Here is a 20,275-nt window from a genome sequence, read left to right on the forward strand (position 1 = left end):
CTTCTGCACATGCCCAGAAGTGTCCGGGCGGTGGGTGGAGCTTCCCGACACCGCTACCAGTTCACCCGATCAGGGGCGAACCAGTAGCAACCCACCATTACCTGAAGGACAGAGACAGAATTATGGTAGAGATTGGCAGCCAGGTGGTAGGTCCTGCCTGCTGAAGGCTCTCCAGAGAGAGATTGTGAGATTGCCTGCATGTTCCTCAGACAGTTGCTCCTCATGAGTAGACTACAGGAACTAAGGTTTTTGCAGTCAGATGGTGAATTTAACACCTGGAAGTTGACTGATTTTACCTTAAATTGACATAATGTAACATATATGAACATAAAGTTCAGCCAAGCCTCATTTCTTAATCACTTTTGGAATTAATTTTTTACTACTTTTCAAATATTAAGAACATTCAGAACAAGTTTTATGGCAGGAAACAAAGAAAAAAGGGAAGGGAAGGAAATTGTAGGACTGACCTGAAGAAATTAAAGACCGAGATTGTTAAAAGTAAGGAAATATAAAAGTGGTTTATTTGAACAAGGTTAAAACAGATGTTATTTCTGGTAACCTTTAATGGACTTTTCCTGATCAGCACTCCCAGGTAAACCAAACAGGAAACACCACAAGATGAACTAATTTTACTTTATAGTAAGGCTACAATAAGGCTATTGTAAGGCTACAATAAGAGTATCTTGCATGTCCGAAGGCACAAATTTCCCATCTTAACTTTTAACCGCTTGATCCATTAGGATGAGTACTTCCTAAGTTTCATTCTCTGACTACTAAGTGATTCCAGGCTTCTGCCCCTCTTGTCTGAGGCAGCATCTCTTCCCCTTTTTCCTCAAGATAATTAATCCATTCCATTATAGATCAGGACTGAATGAGGAGTTTTAAGAATCTGTTTATAAATAAGAGATGTTTGTTCTATTTTAAGAGGAGGTGATAAGTTATTAAAAATTGTCCATACTTTTTATGACATATGAAAAAGCTACTTCTTTATATATTTTCTTTTTCTTTACTATATTCTATTTTAATTTTTTAAATCTTACCCTTTGTACCCTTTTCTTTTTTTTCCTGCACTTTTCTTTTTAACTTTTTTTGTAGTTTTTATTAGTTTTTATCTGTATAACTGTAATGCTTAATACAATTACTTTAATTGTATTAAAGTTGTCTGGACTTTAAATCCCAGAATTCTCCAGCATGGTCATTGCTGATAACCCTAGGATTTTAAAAAAACGTGACAGAAAAGAGATGTATAGTAGTGGGTTAAAAATAGCCATAATCCAACAAAATATTACCCTGTTATCTATCCAATGATGCACCCTCTGAATTTGTACAAGGATAGCTGCTAGCTGGGAAAGTATTTATTTATTTATTTATTTAATTAAATTTTTATACCGCCCTTCTCCAAAATAGGACTCAGGGCGGTGCACAGCCAAGGTAAAAACAAGACATATATACAAACATGGTGAATCTAAAAAAACTATTTAAAATAATTAAATGTTTTGGCCGAATTAAAACCATTTCCAATTTAAAATCAATTTAAAATTAAAATTAAATTAAAAAATTTGGTCAAGCCAGCCCAGCTTGTTGGAATAAATAGGTTTTTATAGAAAGAAGTTTTGAGTCCAATTGTGTCTTTCTATCTGACTGTAGGTTTTCAATGCTCTGATTATTTGCAACCATATCATAGTACAATAAAAAGAAGAGATTGGGGTTTTTTCCCACCTAGCATGGGACTCATAATCAAAAAGGAGAAGAAATATGACCATGGTTATTCTCCTACAGCATATTCACCTACCAGGAGGTGTGTAAAAGCTACAGAACTAACTTTGGGAAAGCTAGGCATAGGCAGTGACAGTTACATGGGGGAAAAATCATACTTTAAGTCTGGGCTTCAACCAAACATGAGAAAGAACTGCTTATTGATTCCTTCCTAATTCCCTATAATATAGAGAGGGAGGGAGGGAACAATTCAGTCATTCTTTCAAGATTCTGATTTTGCAGTATAACCAACATCAATAATGTATAGTTCCAGTCAAATTTGTGAAATCTGTTTCCTGAGCTGGCCTACACTACACCCAGGGGCTACCTCCTGGCACATTGTGGGAGTTCCCCATCTTCACTGTGGCTCATTTTTATGGCCTTTCAGAAGCTAGCAAAAACCTTCCTCTTCTTGAAGGCTGGAAGATTAGTTGCAAAGCCTTGGGTGCCTACATTAAGTCCATCATTATTATAATTATTATTTATTCTTGTTTTGTTGTGCTTTTTATCTGTAAACCATCTAGAGTCCTCACATTAGTGCAGCGATAAATCACATGAATCAATCTGAGCTGTCCATATGTTGTGAAATTAAAGAGGTTTTTTTCATCATGTCTGGATGATGATGGATGCATTCTAAATGATGATGGATGAGCCACGGTGCCACACTGGTTAGAATGCAGTATTGCAGGCTACTTCTGCTGACTGTCAGCTGACTGTAACTTGGCAGTTCGAATCTCACCAGGCTCAAGGTTGACTCAGCCTTTCAAGGTTGGTAAAATGAGGACCCAGATTGTTGGGGGCAATATGTTGACTCTGTAAACCGCTTAGAGAGGGCTGTAAAGCACTGTGAAGCAGTATATAAGTCTAAGTGCTATTGCTATTCTTCCAGTGTTTTGGGCCTCCATTATCACTGCAAGGCTATCATCAGAGTTTTATGGGAGGTACAGTATAGCCTAACACTTTAATGAAGCAGTCGTATTCAGATGGCTGATTAAGAAGAAGAAAAGATAGAAAGGTCATATCTTGACAATGACTGCTTCCCATCAGCTGCATGGGATTAGCATGCACCTAACACCTCTGAATGTTTGGTGCTGAGCTTCTCATAGTTCAGTGGTTATCACCTTCATAAGCATTTGGTTAGCAAGGAATGGGAAGGGAAAATTGAGTTAGGTAAGTCTTTGGTATGATCCATCCAGGCTTTTCTTAAAATAGGTTTTGCATTAATGGACATCATTCTTTATCTTGCCATTATTGATTTTGGTTGCAAAGCCACTTATGTTAATTTTTATTTCATTATGTATTGTTGGCTTCAATATCAAAGCCGTTTGGCCATAGCAAAGTTTAAGCACTCTAATGTCAAACAATCTTTCACCACTGTCTTTTTGAAAACCTCAAACTTTCCCTAGAAGGAAAGAAGAGATCGGCATCACATCCCATATGGGATCAGTTTATATCCATGGGCCAACTTAAGCCAGCACTCAGCCAGCTGTCACCACCCTCAAGTCATCCAGAAGTGTTGAATTAACTTAGTTCCCAGCCAATACAATCACAGGTTATGGGAGCTACAGAGCAACTTGAAGACAGTATTGTACTGTCAATATGATGTGCAACATTTTTGCCTTTGACTATCTTCCTTCCTTCCTTCCTTCCTTCCTTCCTTCCTTCCTTCCTTCCTTCCTTCCTTCCTCTGGTAAGTGCCAAAGTGTAAATTGCAAACCCTTTATACAGAAATTTTCCTTTTTTGTATGTTAATTCAGCAAAAGGGTCATATGGTACTTAGTAAAAAAATACCAAACCCTTCCCCAAACCATGTAAGAAATCTCACAAATGTACAGTAAATTCTAAACCTGAAACTGATTGAGATCCCACCCACCAGCACCTTCATATAGATCTTAAATATGATGAGGAAAAACATTGGTCCCTGAGCAATTCTAGACTGGAGTAACCTTGAATAGCTGTTCTTCCATAATTGCAACCTGAAACTGCCCAGTCAGGTAAAAAGAGAACCATTGCAAAACAGTCCCTTCAACTGTGTAAAGACAGGAAGTGTTTAATACCTCTCTGCAAGCTGATTAGGGTTTCTTTCTTAATTTATCCTCACTGGGTACTATTACTTACTGATTCCTAAGATAATATAGTATGCTTAAAAGAGGAAAGTGTTCATCTTGCCATTGAAAAAAATCTGTAAGACAAGTAGTCTTATCTATTCTTTGAACTGATCCCCGTGGAGACTGCAGTAAATACGTTCTAACATTGCAGAAAGCCATAATGTACCTTGGTAGCGGCTTAGTGTAAATATGTGAATGCAACCATTATGGTTTATGGAATGCGTTATATGTTCATGTAGCTCATTCATCAAGCAATGATGTAGCTAACCATGCAGGGTACAACTTGAAACCCCTTCCCAAAGCAGAATGTTTTCAGAAGATTCTAATAAATTGTAAAGTTTAATGAGGAAAAAAAAGAAAAATTATTAAATACATGGGGAACAATTGCATTCTCTGTCACATGTAAATGCCTAATGTATTGCCCACATGGCAAAGTAAGGGTTAACATAAACCACCCCCACTTGATCTCCACCTTAACCCCTCCTTACCTTGACCCCGCCTCCCAGGTATATAAGTTACTGTTCCAAAGTCCAAAGGGCACTCCAGCTGAGCACCTGTAATAGATAAACATGTTATAAATAAATACTTGTTTTTTTTTTTTTTTATTGCAAAAGTTTTACAATTACATTTTCACCCCTTTTTTCACCCCCCCACCTCCCTCCCCAAACTTCCCATCCTCCCTAACCCTCCCTAACCCTCCCCCCCCAGACTTCCCTATTACATACTCATAACTAATAACACTAATATATAAACCTGAACCCATCCCTCCCCCTATATAATTTTTCCTCTTTGTCTCTTTACATTAAAATATTTCTAATACATTATTTTCAAATAAAAGCTATTTGATACTTTCTAGTTTGGTATTTGTTCTGAACATATTCTATCCACCTTTTCCATTCCCATTCATAAGTCTCTTGTGAACAATCTTTTAAATACGCTGAAATCTTCGCCATCTCTGCAAAACTGGCCATCTTCAAAGTCCATTCCTCGATAGTAGGCAAAGCTTCATTCTTCCAATATTTACCTATCAACAATCTTGCTGCTGTTATCATATACAATATTAGTTTTATTTCACCCCGTGTAAAACCCTTAACTATACCCAATAAAAACAATTGTGGAGAAAATTGAATTTTTTTCTTCAAAACATTCTGCATGACCCACCAAATTTTTATCCAAAAAGCCTTAACTTTCCTACAGGTCCACCATACATGATAATACGTAGCATCCAAACATTCGCATCTCCAACATTTTGGCTGAACATTAGGGTACATACATGACAACTTTTTAGGATCCAAATGCCATCTATAAAACATTTTATAAAAATTTTCCCTCAAATTCTGCGACTGTGTGAACTTAACATTCTGAACCCAAATTTTTTCCCATGTTTCCAACATCACTGGTTCTTCAAAATTTTGTGCCCACTTAATCATACAATCTTTAACTAATTCAGTTTCTGAGTCCCTTTCTAACAAAACATTATAAAGCCTTTTAATATGCATTGGACCTTTCTCTCTTATATGTCTAACTAATTCTTCCTCATGCAGTATAATACCAGTTTTTTGGTCCTCTTTCCATCTCATTTGTAATTGATTATATTGTAACCAGGTTAAATTAATCCCTTCGTCCAACAGTGTCTGCAATGTCTTCAGCTGCCATCTGCCCGCATCTGTAAAAAGAACCTCTTTGTATAAAAACCCCCCGAGTGACATTATATTTGTATTCCACAAGGTATGACCAAGATCCAGCCATAGCGGTATTTTATAATCCCATTTGAGTCGGTGCTTCTTCCAAACTCTCATCAAAGAATCTCTGAGTATATGACTTTTAAATACTTTATCAACTTTATCATCATAAAATAAGTAAGCATGCCATCCAAATTCAAGATCAAAACTTTCTGCATTCAATATTCCAGCCTTTTTATTTCCAAACCAATCACTTGTTAAAGTTAAAGCTGCTGCATCATAATATAACTGTAGGTTTGGGAGTTTAAGGCCTCCTCTTTCCGGAACATCTTGCATAATTTTCAATTTCACTCTCGGCTTTTTCTCGTTCCAGACAAACTTATTCACACCAGACTGCCAGACTTTCAGTTGTTTATCACTTTTAAGCACCGGAATCATTTGAAACAAAAACAGAAATCTTGGCAAAATATTCATCTTAACTGCTGCTATTCTTCCAAGTAAAGACAGTTGCAGCTTTTTCCAAGTCTCCATGTCTTTCTGAACCTCTCGCCACAACACCTCATAATTATTTTGAAACAATTTCATATTTGATTCTGCAACCTGAACTCCAAGATATTTTACCTTAGGTACAATTTCAAAACCTGCCCTCCTTTCAAGCTCATGTTTACGATCTTGTGTCATATTCTTAACTATCATTTTAGTCTTTTTTGAGTTCAGTTTAAAACCTGAGACTCTACCATAGTCTTGTATAATGTCGTTCATCAGGATTGTTGATTCCATTGGTTGTGATAGGGTAACAACCAGATCATCTGCAAATGCCTTTATTCTATAATCCTCTTGCCTTATCACTATACCTTTCAAAATTTTTGAGTCCCGTATTGTATTTAGCAAGACTTCCAATGTTAAAATAAATAAAAGTGGGGACAACGGACATCCCTGTCTTGTTCCTTTTTCAATTTTAAACTCTGTCGTCAAACTTCCATTAATAATAATCTGTGCTTTTTGCTCTTGATAAATTGCTGAAATCGCCTGTATAAATTGGTCCCCAAAGCCCATCTTTTTTAAAGTCTTTAGTAGAAAGTTCCAATCCACTCTATCAAAGGCCTTCTCCGCATCCAAAAAAACCAGCACTGCAGAAATCTGTTTATTCTTATCAAGATATTCCAATAAGTCTATTACTTGCCTTACATTGTCCTTCATGTATCTGCCCTCAATAAATCCCGCTTGGTCCTCATGAATCACTTTTTGGATTACTGGCATCAACCTGTTGGCTAATACCTTCGCATAAATTTTATAATCTGTGTTCAAAAGAGATATTGGTCTGTAGTTCTCTGGTTTTTTAGGACCAACTTGTTCCTTTGGTATCAAAGATATATAAGCAGTTGTCCAAGATGGGGGTATTTTACCCCCTTGTTGAATATTGCAAAATAAATCTCTAAGTTGTCCCACCATTTCAGCTTGTAAAGTTTTGTAATACACTGCAGTCAAACCATCCGTGCCAGGAGCTTTGGCTGTTTTTAGCTGCTTAATTGCTGCTATTATCTCCTCCTCTGTTATAGGATAATTCATTCTTTCTTTTTGTTGATCAGTAATTTTTGTAACTCTCTTATCCTTTAAATATTTTTCTATAAGTCCATTCTGCACCTCTTCTTTGGCATATAATTTAGTATAATAATCCACAAAAGCTTCTTTAATTAATTTTTGTTGAAAAATTTCTTTCCCTCCAATGTCAATACTATCAATAGTCCGTATACTTTGTTTTTTCCTCAGTGTGTAAGCCAACCATCTGCCCGGTTTATTAGCATTGCAAAATGTATTATGCTTCGCGTATTGTAAACTTGTTGCAACTTGTTCCGCCATAAGCATTTGAAATTGGTCTTTCAAAAGTTTTATAGCACTTCGTATTCTTTCATCTGTTGGGTTTTTAATAAGTAACTGTTCTTTATTCTTTATTTCCATTTCCAACTCAAATCTTTTCTTTTGTCGGAACAGTCTATCTTTAGAATTCATGTAGATAAGTACCCCTCTCATATAAGCTTTACTAGCGTCCCAAACAATTTCAATTGGGGTACCTTTATTCAAATTTATTTCAAAAAATTCTTTCAAATGCTTTTTAAGTTCTATTGTATTTTTTTCATATCTAAACAAGTTCTCATTTAATCTCCAAGAACGTCTCTCAACCTTATCCATCTCAATTTCTATCCATACAGGGCTATGGTCAGTCAAATAAATAAATACTTGTTGATTCAACTCCTTTTCTGTGCTGGAGTTATTGGGCCAGATCCATCGGAAATAAGCAACATTCTCTATATTTGATTTAAACGCATTTTCCGCCGAGCCCTGAAAACATTTCTATTCCAACAAGCTGGTCTGGCCTAACTCTCCCTTTTTAATTGGCTTTTAAACTGTCTTTTAAATTGGGTTTTAAACCTCTTTAGATAAATTTGGATGTTTTTTAATCTTTGAGCCTAAATTACTTAATCTGTTTCTTAATAGTTTTTAACTTCTGTATGTATTTGTATTTATTATGGCTGTTCACCGCCCTGAGTCCTTCGGGAGTAGGGCGGTATACAAATATGAAAAATAAATAAATAAATAAATAAAACCATTTCTTTTTTTTTAATCTTGACCTTAGTTTTTGGAATCTAATACTTAGACTGGAAAAAAGTTGTCTATCTGAGATTTCAGAGAGCCTACATTATTTCAATTTCAGCTGCTATCACAGCCACCAGAGGGATTTCCTTGTGCATATTCTTCAAAACCCCCACTTAGAGCATATAAAAAAATGATTGTAAACAATCACCAGGGATATCCATTATCTTCATTCCATGCCACAAAGCGTTTTCTACTTCAAAACATATTTTTGATTGAGTAGCAATTACTGTCTTCTGAACTTATTGCTTCTGAAAACAAAGTCATGGATGAGATGTGTGGAAGACCAACACACACCAAAGCATTCTCTGTTTAGCTTCAGATAGTGCTGCTATTATCTGATCACTGTACAGAGTTCCTTCTTTGATTTCATACTGCACTGATTGAGTAATTGTAGCATTGTTTGGCATCTCAGGTATCTGAAAACTATACCAGGCTTGTCACTGATGTCCCTTCAAGACTTTAATATTGCATAGGGGTACAAATGAGTCATGAGTCAAAGCCCTGTTCTGCCGTTTGACCATAAATTATGCTCTTGTTTTTTTTATATTATGATATAAAATAAAGGGGACCAGTTTTGGAATCTACTGAATCACCTTTCTATTATGTTAACACCACAGAAGTTGACAAATTATATACTTTAAAATTTCAAAGTTACTGTTTTTATTTACAAACTACTTTTGCTCCAAAATGGAGCCCTGTTTTGAATTCCATAAAGGATTTCAAATAAAGGAAATTTTATTTTTTCCTTATAAATAGACATTTTCCCCCAAATCTTTTACGTTTTTTCATATGTGGTGCCTGATAGGTAATCTGCTAATGTGAGATAGTTAATAAATATATATACATGTCCTTTTCAAAGAAAAAAATGTCACAGTTCAACCTGACATCAATACCTGGGAAGATTCTGGAAAAGATAATCAAGCAATGAATTTGCGAACACCTGGAGGCAAACAAAGTCATAACCAGAAGCCAACATGGGTTCGTCAAAAACAGATCATGCCAGACAAATCATTCCTTGACAACATAACAAAATTAATGGAGCAGCAAAATGCTGTGGATATAATTTAGTTGGAGTTTAGTAAGGCATTTGATAAAGTAGACCACAACCTACTATTTGATAAGACAGAAAAATGTGGGTTAGACAGCAACATCACCAGATGGTGTCAGACCTGCCACAACTTAAACCTCTAAGTAGAAATGAAATCTACTTAGATACAACCCGAGGAGATACAACACTTACTTTTTTTTCCCGAAGCATTCCCTTCACTCCCCCTTCCTCTCCGCACAGTTCATGGCAGTCTGTTATCATATAGCAGCAAAGCACAAGCAAGATGGCAGCTGACAAATTGATTCATAATTGGCTGACCAACTGCGCTCAATGTATAGTTCTTAATGGAATTGCATCTACATGGATGGAAGCATGCAGTGAGGTACGTCGATATCTTAAGCCCTGTACTCTTCAATATTTTTATAAATGATTTAGAAAAAGGGATAGATAAAATGTTAGGAAATGTCAGTAAAATAAAATGTTAGGAAAACCTAAATAAGAGTACAGAAAGTGGCACATGAAGAAAACAGTAGGATGGTAGTTATGAATAGTTAGTACAAATTGCAGAAAACTACGCTTAGAAATGCACAATTACGTTAAGACACAAATAAGCAGAAATGCAAACTTTTAAATAAAGAAACAACAGGTAAATTAGAAACAACCACCGATATGATAGCTTCCTAGGATAGTTTTTTATTTTTTCTTTGTATGTGTATTGTGATGTATATGTACGTGTTTTTACATGTATTTACGTTGTACGTCTGTGTTTAAAAAATTTTTTTTTTTAAAAAAGGGATAGATGGGGAACTCATCAGATTTCCAGATGACACCAAGCTGACAGAAATAGCCAACACTTCAGAAGATATAGGCTCAAGATATAGAGCGATCTCCACCGACTTGAACACTTTGCCTATCTAATAAAATGAAATTCAATGATGAGAAAAGATAGGGTCTACATTTAGGCAAGAAAAACCAAATGTGCGGGTATAGAATCAGTGGTACCTGGCTCAACAGTACGGTAGTAACTGTGAGAATGTTGGAGTCCTGGCAATAATCCCTTAATATGAGCCAATAGTGTGCTGCAGCTGCCAAAAAAGCAGACACAGTCCTAGGCTGCTTTAGCAGAGGGATAGAATCAAGATAATGTGAAATGTTAGTATCACTTTATAATCCCTTGGTAAGAACACAGTTGGAATATTGCATCCAGTTTTGGTCACAATGAAATAAAAAAAATGTTGAGACTCCAGAAAAAGTGCAGAGAAGATGGGAAAAGATGATTAGGGAACTGGAGGCTAAAACATATAAAGAACGGTTACTGAAATTGGGTATATTTTGTTCAATGAAAAGGACTGGGGGGAGGGGGCATGATAGCACTATTCCAAAATCTAAGGCGCTGTCACAAAGAAGAGGGAGTCAAGGTATTCTCCAAAGCATCTGAGGGCAGAACAAGAACCAGAGCCTTGATAGTACAGTGGTCTACGCACCCTGTTATTAACACAGCTGCCTGCAATTTCTGCTGGTTCGAATCTCTCCAAGGCTCAAGGTTGACTCAGCCTTCCATCCTTTCTAAGGTAGGTGAAATGAGGACCCAGTTTGTGGGGGCAATAAGCTGACTTTGTATAAAATATACAAAAGTATGAAGGCTATTGCTTAACGCATTGTAAGCCGCCCTGAGTCTCCGGAGAAGGGCGGCATATAAATCAAAATTAAAAAAAAAAAAGAAGCAATGGGTGGAAACTAATTAAGAGATAACCAACCTAAAACTAAGGAAGAATTTCCTGACAGAACAATTAATCAGTTGAACAGCTTGCCTTCAGAGGTTATGAGTGCTCCAACACTGGAAGTTTTTAAGTAGATATTGAACAACCTTTGTCTGAAATTGTATACTATAGGGCCGTGATGGCGAACCTATGGTATGGGTGCCAGAGGTGGCACGCAGAGCCCTCTCTATGGGCACACATGCTATTGGCCCAGCTCAACCAGCTGGTTGTCAGCTTTCCGAGGCGTGCATGTGCACTGGACAGCTGGTCATCGGGTTTCCAAGGTGCACATGCGTGCCGGCCAGCTGGTCATCGTATTTCTGATGCTCTGGTGGGGGCGTGTGTGTGCATGTGCACAGGCGGGTGTGCGCCTTCCGGTTTGGGTACTTTGTGCCTAACAGGTTCGCCATCACTGTTATAGGGTTTCCCGTGCGAGTAGAGGGTTGGACTAAAAAACCTCCAAGGTCCCTTCCAACTTTGTTGTTCTGTACTGTTCTCTTCTGTTTTCTTGGCTCTCCATGGTATTGTCAGAAGTCTTTTCCAACACCAAAGATCAAAATAGTCAATAGTCAATACAAAAATAGTATTCCTGCTTCTTCAAAATCCAATTTTCACTTCCATAAGTGTCACAGGAAATACAATTGCATTCCTATCAGAATACTGTTAGTCTGTGGTGTATTGTATATATTAACTGTTTGTTTCTCTACTATTCAAAGTTGATCCTAAAAGTTAAAAACTATTTACTAGATCAGTATTGTCATTGTCAATTCTAAGACTGGTTGTTCAATCTATTCTCATTAGTTTGGTATTCTTTAATTTTAGTCCCCTTTTTTCACTGTACTCCTTGATTTTTATTACTAGTGTTTGCAGATGCTTTGCATTTTCAGCTATCATAGCATAGCACAATTTATTTATGCTTTTTTCTCCAATTTTAAAACACATTTATGTTCCTCTAATTCAGCTTCCCTTATTTTAGTAAAGTCATAGTATATCATGAAACATACTAAGCACAATTAATTATATAGTGTAACAAAAGGTCTTATACAATATTTTATGCTATACTATAAAGTGATTTGGCTCCAGGTTTTTTTTAGGGTAATGGATGTGAACTATTGCCAAAAGAAATGTATGAGAGGAATAGAGAAAGGATTTGTTTGGTTGTTCTCTGGTACACAGGTGTCAAGCTCGTGGCATCACGTTGCCGTCATGTGACATTTTGTGATATTTTTCTCATTCGCGGAGCTGAGGCGGGCATGGCCTGTGCGTGATGCATCCGGCCCATGGGCCGCTGGTTTGACACCCCTTCTCTGGTGTATTGTGTAAACCAAGACACCATAATTTGCAATGCCTTTCCTAGGTTGTAGTCCAGCATATTCTAAGATATTCAGTAAATCATTGTCAACAATGTAATTGTCTGGCCTTGAGCCAGAATTGCTTCTTTTAGCGAACCAAATGTTTTATGGAGTCTTACACAAACAGTATGAGAGTACTCCAATATATATAAAATATACTGTATGTTATATATAATAGTACCAAAGGAACCTGATTTCTAATTTGTTAAAGATATTACAAATTAACATGAGGTACTGTAATTCTACAGCAATCACAAGGCTTATGAAGAGCAAAACTACTAACACTTATTTCAAATGCTAACAATTCCTACCCACTCTTATATGCTAATATAGTGTTGGATGTGATTCAGATTTTCCACTCAGAAAAGACATGAATTTTATTCGTTATGCAAGAGAAATATGCCATTGGAATTCTATAAAGAGAAAGCTCTCCAATACTAACCTATGACTTTACATAGTTTTTTTACATTCATAAGTAAAAGCATTTTGTCTTCTTGTTTTGAGAATTTCATCCAATGAGAAGCTACTGTACTTGATGTTCTACTATAAAGTATTAGGCATTTCTTGACATACATGAGATACTATGGATCTCTGGTAGAATATCTAAAAGAGATGCATAAAATTTTAAAGATAATGTAAGGGTTGAATAGTATTGTACAAAATATTAAATTATCACTGAGGTAATTTTTTCCACCTCATCCAACTATGAACCGTGGACATCTGCACATCTACTCTCTCAGCTATAATTCCAAATTAATTAGGCAGCAATTATTGTTGTAGTTCTTACTGGTCCTAATGCCATACCTAAATTGCAATGGCCTGTGCTATACATGTACAAAACTTAACATCCTAAAACCAAAACTTTTTGGAGAACACTGCAATTAATGTTCATTCTAGAACATACCACTCTGGCCATTTTGGATGCAGATCAATTTTTTTCTGAAAGTAAATCTTTCAGAACAGAAAGTCATTTACAGTGTTTAGAATGATATTGTCAGGCCTGATAGGAGCATAGTGGCTTATGTGGTGAGGACACTGGGCTGATGATTGAGACCCAGTTGCTGCCATGGGACGGTGTGAACTCCTGTCACATGTTCAAGCTCCTGTAGACCCAACAGTTTGAAAGCAGGCAACTGTGAGTAGATAAATACTAGCACTTTGGTGGGAACTTAATGGCAATATGAAAGGAGCCCCCAATTGGACACCCCCTAGGCAATGGTGATGTTACTGCTCCATCCTTTCAACCTGGAAGTGCTTCGGTGCTCCCGACACAACTGTAGTAGTAGCTGTCTGGATGGACTACAACCAGTATATAGCAAGCTACTTATTTTGGAAGATTATTTCCAGAAAACAATGTAATCATTGTTAGAAGGCACAAATATGAACATATTTGGAAATAAAATGAAGTCTGTTAGTGTTCACTGGAATGTTCTCCCCAAATTTTGCAGACAACCTGTCTTGACCATCAAGAAAGGGTTCTTATACTAATTTAAACAATGTACACATCAGCAATATGTACTTGACCTTGCTGCTTGGCTAAGTAAACCAGATAGATTTATTATCAGGCTCTTGGCAGAAATAAAAGTAATTCTTACAAGCAAGGCTTTTACAGAGCCTTCTTTAACGGGATTTATTGAGAGGAAAGAAATAGGATTACAAGAATTTCATCAACCGAATTACTTCTAATTTAGAAAATAAAATATTCCCCAATGCATTAGGACAAAAACCTTGTTAGTTTTTTTTCTATAGGAATGGCTTTTGTGAATGAAAAAAAGAGAGAGATTTCTTTTCACTGACAATAGAGGAGTTTGCAGGTGGCTGTTCACAAACCTGTCTCCTGAATCTTTATCAGCTTGTAAATTAACCTTTACAGTACACATCCTCTAGTAATCAGCTGCAACTGAGATAAAGCTGGATGATAATCCTCAAAATGATCAGTTTCTACTACATCTAAAAAAATCTAAATTACATTTAGGAATAGCTAGTAATAATATGATTAAATCTTGACTTACCACAGTGTGCAAAGCTCGTCCTTCTCTCCCTGCCATGGTTTAACAAAAATTACTTCTCTGAAGCTCCTATTTGCATTTCAACTACCATTGATGTCAATGCAAAAGGGCTTAATAAAGATTAAATCAGAACCAGATAAGAGCGGAATACAAACTTACTTTTTTAAAATCATATTTTAACTATTTTTATATTCATAAGTGGCATTATTCATAACAGTTTTAAAAAACTCAAACAGAAAAAATTTGTCCAACACCCAATTATTATTGATGGAAATCAAACTGAACAAAATATAGTTGCAGAAAAGATACAAGGACAAACTGACTTGTTGAGCACAGGACAATCCTAATCACCAACCATGGGGTTAAGGCAGAGATGCATCTCCACACATTTCATTTGCTTATATTCAGCTGGCAACTGAATATTTTGCTATGTCCAATAAACAGAGATTCGTCTGAAGAAAATGCTATCTGTTCTGAAGTTTGACTACCAATTAAACACACAGTAAGCTATCATCGCAACGTTTAGACCAGTGTTTCACAAAGGAATGTTTTGTAACGATTACATATGAACAGGGATATTAGAGACTTTCCATTGGCACCAGATAGTGGTTGTAAGAGAGGAGGTTAAAGGAAATGAGTCAGAAGAATTACTAAAACAAGGAAATACGCCATTCAACACCCATTTCTTTCATTTTATTTTTGTAAGAAAACAAACTGCAAAAATGTTTATCCTGTTCGGCAAGTCTCTACTGAATACACTTCCAACTTATTTACTTATTCATTCTGCTTCCATTGTCCTTGGGCAACCTGAGGATTTAATAATATGAATGTGATTACACCATTTGAGCCATTATTCCCATTGCTCAACTTTTGAACCTTTCAAAAATATAGTTCAAAACCTCCATACTGCCTATGAGGGAGTGAAGTTGTTAAGTGACTCATGGTTGTTGTTAAAAGAATCCCGTTTCCTCATTGACTTTGTCAGAAGCCAGTTGAGAAAGTCGAGATGGCAATCACATGTCCCTAGGACGTTGCCATCTTCAATGTATGCCTGTTGCCAAGCGTCCCAATTTTGATCACAAGACTGGGGAATTCTGCAATGGTCGTAAGTGTGAGGACCAGTCATAAGTCACTTTTTTCAGTGTAGTTGTAACTTCAAATGATTTGTTCTGACCTAGGCTTCCTTAGAAAGTAAACAGCACAAACTTAGTCCAGGCAAACCTCTTTAATTCATACGGCTGTGAATTATTGCCATTCCCAGTCCAAAAGGCTTCTCAAAGTCTTGCAGGGGAGTGTTTACAAACACTCACCTTATCTCCCTTGGAATGCTGCCAGAAAACTAATTGCCACATGCAGGGCAAGGCCAAATTTAGCACAGGGTCGAACAGAACTTTTCCACAGCTTTTATTGACCAAATGAACTAATTGCTTCCTGCAAAAACTCCCATCCCTTTTGCTCCTCTTTTATGTCTTATGGGAGGGGTCAATCATCTCCAAGCCTTACTCCCAAGTCAACCCTGTTTTCTTAATTGTTCCTGTCTCCTGGCAGCTCTGCGCATGCACACACTGGGAACAGGCCAGGGGTGGGTTCTACTTACCTTTACTACTGGTTTGCAGTGGGGCCGTGCGCAAGCGCAGAAGCTGCTGCACATGCGCAGAAGCATTTTGATGACGTCGGGGGTCGGTGGGCGGAGCCTCCTGCCGAGCCTTCCCCAGACTCCAGGACTGGTCCACGTTCCTTCCCAACCTCCTCTGTCAGGTCTGCTGGCCACTGGCGGGCCACATGATTGCTAAATGAATGGTTGTAAATTGAGGACTATCTGTAATATGTATCTGCATAAAACTTCCAATCAGAGCAGTTCAACTGTAAGACCAACCATTTAGAGATGGGGAGCTTTCCTTCATGTGTGCAGGCAGAGAGCGGACATCTGATGGGCATGTTTTATGAACACTTTGCAACTGAGGGGAGTTAGGGATTCACTTGCTCTTTCCAAAATTATTATTCTACTAGTGAGTATTTAGAAATAATTAAAAACATAAAAAGGGTTAACCAAAAGCCGAAAAAAAGTTTTCCATAGTTTTCCATAGAGATAAAGCTCTTGAATTCGGTATCTTGAATCGATGCCAATTTTAGAAACATGTTCTGTATTGATGGTTGAAGGCCAAAGCAAATGCTAAATCATTTGAAATCTATACCATGAAAGAGATAAATGCACAAATATATATGTGGTACCGGTAGTATTGCCTCAGGCTTCAAATGAGTGTTTCATGTACGATATGCTGTCCCTTTGCACATAAACATTTGAGATTAATTGTGCAGTCAAACAGACCTGTCTAGGCTGGGTATCCTGAACTGCAAAATGAGGTAAATTAATTACTAACTTATTCAAGAATGAATAAGTTAGTCTGAGAGTAATCATGTAGCCCAAATCTATACAGTGATCAAAACTACTATATCTTAATCTTGTAAATGTTCAGTCATATTGGATAGGAATTCTGGGAATTGTAATCCCATCACAGAGAAGGCTCCTCTAGGCTAGACTGTTTGCACAACCCATGGCATAGTTCATTCAATGTCCTGAGTTCACACTAAAACTTAAACAAAACCATATGAGTTATCTTTGTGCAACATTGCCTTGTGCCAGCAACAGCAACTGTAGGAAGGCAGAGCTCTTTATGATGATATAAATCTCACCACAGGGCAGGAATGCAAGAGCTCTGGAAAATAATAAACAATCATCCAACGTTCATATCCATAGAGGGCGATAGAAAAAAATAATTGCTTGAACTATCCTAATTACATTGGTACATATTGGATCAATGCCAAATAAACCTACTTTGCCTAATGTCCCATAGGTGCTTTTTTTCCAAACTGCAACTGGATATTCTTGGGTTTTTTCTTTGAAAATGTTTCGCTTCTCATCCAAGAAGCTTCTTCAGTTCAGAACTGAAGAAGCATCTTGGATAAGAAGTGAAATGTTTTCAAAGGAAAAAAACAAGAGAATCCAGTTGCCTTTGGAAAATCATGACCTGGATGATTGAGAATACCCATAGATATTTTGCTTAATAGAATTTGGTATATGTGGTACACTAACATGTTTATTTTCTTTTATTTAATTATTAAATTTATATGCTGCCCATCTCACTCTGTAAAGCCACTTTGGGCAACTTACAATTAAAATCATAAACATTAAAACAATAAAAACATTAGAAGTAGAGACAAGATCAGTTCAATGGTGGCATCTTCTCTTTTAGTCCACCAGCCAGCTCCAACATAGAGTGCCCCAATTAGGACCCCAACCCAACCAGAAGAGCCTGGTTTTAATGCCTTTCCAGAAGGCCAAAGCGGAGAGCAGACCTCATTTTAGGCAGCAAGATATTCCAAAAAGGGGGGTCCATGGCAGAAAAGGCTACCCTAGATTTCAGCAGCCAAACCTCTTGACGGATAGCGACATCAGCATGTCTTCTGCCTGATTAAGTGTGATAGCTGATACCATTGAGATGTTGGATGCTAACATTGCTCAGCCACCAAAGGATTTATTTTGTTTGGTATGTAAGCACTGCAACATGAAAATGGATACTAAATGAGTTAACATTATCTAAAATCTGACTTAAAAGAGCATTCCAAGCTGTAGAGAATCACCTTGTACTAGTAAAAGAGGTGGTTCAGCACAGCCTCTGCTTAGAGAGTACATCTTGCAAAGATACTAGCAATCACAAGTACTCAAAGCACATTAAATTTAGAATTTATTTATTTATTTTATTCAATTTGTATAGCGCCCTTCTCCTAGTGGACTCAGGGTGGTGCACAGCCAGAACTAAAACACATACCAATACAAAATTTAAATTTTTTTAAAAAATTACATGACTTTGGCCCAAAATTTAAAACATTCAAACTAAAACCCATTGACAATTTAAAAACTAAGAATGAGGATTGGCATCATTTTGCAACAGAGACAACAGCACTAGCTTGGTTGAGAAATCTTCATTATATGCAGTGAGAAGACATCTTATTTATTTATATATTTTAAATCTTGCTCAATTTATTTACTTGAAAGATTTGTATGGCCACCCATCTTAGCACACATCTAAGATATGGCCCAAACTACATGAAACTCATGTGCAAAAAGTCTTGACTCTTCCTTTCCGAAGGAAATAGATTTTTACTTTTAGGTGCTCTGTGTTTCAGGTATCTAGCACTAGTGAAACTCTGTCACCAAGGCAAGCTGGACAGTGGAAAAATTGGAAAAATGATAAGCATTTAAAGTTGCATGGTATTAGCACAATGGTCTATTCCAAATGAACATGCTCATTCACATTTTCAAATAAAGGGTATTCCCATCACCTAAGATCTTTTTCAGCTGATGATGGTAAGGAATGACTTTGCAACTTCCCCAAAGGTGAAAAAAATATTAAATCATGTGGTATAGGTGCAGTATGTCCTAAAACAGAGGTCTTCAAACTTGGCAGCTTTAAGACTTGTGGACTTCAACTCCCAGAATTCTCCAGCCAGCTATGCTCGGTATAAGTTTGAAGACCTCTGTCCTAAAATGAAGAAAGGAAGTTTGCAGTAAGCCTTACTCTTAAGCAGTGGGAATAACTTTAGGAGGCTACTCCAATTAGGGAAGGTCAATCTAGGTCATGCCATTAATGATTTCTTGCCCAGCTATACATAGATAGAATTCACTAGAACAAATCAATCTAGGACAGAACACGTGTCGCGTTTCATGTTTGAGGCTTACAATAGCATGTTTTGAGTGATCATGTTGAATATTCCACTCAGCCAACCATGGTCTTTCCAAATATGTTCCATTCCATTCTCTATTCCAGTTCTCTGCTTTTACACTGAAGTAAAATATGTACTCACTGATACCTAAATATGATTCAGTCTTCATTAATCATTTTTTTTCTTTCACTGGTGTTTTTCTCTCCAACCCCTCAGTAATTTGGGTACTTCTGCTAAAAGAGGGGGTTCATTTTGTACTGGTCAATTTTGCCCAATTTAATCAATACAGTTTAATCAACACAGTAATTTTACACCAAACTTAACTCTCAGTATTTTTAATCCAAGACTGCCTTGTAAACCAACATTGTGTTGCCAAAATTCAACTTATTAGGAGGTATATGCATTATATTGACACACACTTAGTTTACTCAGTATATGTGCTCAGGCTATCACTAACTCTAATATATCCTTTTTTTTTCTATGTAGAAAAGAAATGTATGCAAAGGGGCTGAATGTTCTCTTTCAGAGTTTATCTTTTGGACAGTCAGCATAATTATTCTGAAGGGTTTCTTTACAAATCTTTTTGCAAATTTCCTATAATAAATAACATGTTTCTAATGCGAAAAAGTAATCTTTGAACATGTTATGCAATAAAAGTCATAATTCTAAAATTTGGTAGCTGTTGTATGTATATTCATGAAGCAATCCTTCAGTGAGCTTGAAAAGAAACGTTAAATAGGTCTTTACATCTGCGCTAGATTTAAACCCCCCTGCCCTTGACTAAAGATTAATAAGAGGATTGCCAGGATAAATTTGTCTCAGGAAAGACTTCCGCTTCTAGATAAGATCTTTCTATCTAGAACAATCTTGCTGAACCCAGTTCCCTCTAGACTACAATTGCTGTAGTATTAGGTCCAAATAAGGGTCACATGGAGAACAGAAACTTCAAAAAATTAGTCATTCAAGACATGAGATAGGAACATCAGAACAGGGATGGAGAAGTCTGGATCAATTTATACCATTGTGAGATAGCACATTAGACAGAATTTTTCAGTGACTTACTTACAACATGTGTTTCTGTTGAGGCAATTTCTACATTTGACAGTGAATCATCATGTTGAGAAATCAAGACATGAAAAATAATGTCATATAATAATAAACATCACAGACAAGATTATTAA

The sequence above is a fragment of the Pituophis catenifer genome, unplaced genomic scaffold, assembly GCF_029215685.1.
Source record: "Pituophis catenifer annectens isolate HBS135680 unplaced genomic scaffold, rPitCat1.0.hap2 SCAF_1, whole genome shotgun sequence".
In the NCBI taxonomy this organism is placed as follows: Eukaryota; Metazoa; Chordata; class Lepidosauria; order Squamata; family Colubridae; genus Pituophis; species Pituophis catenifer.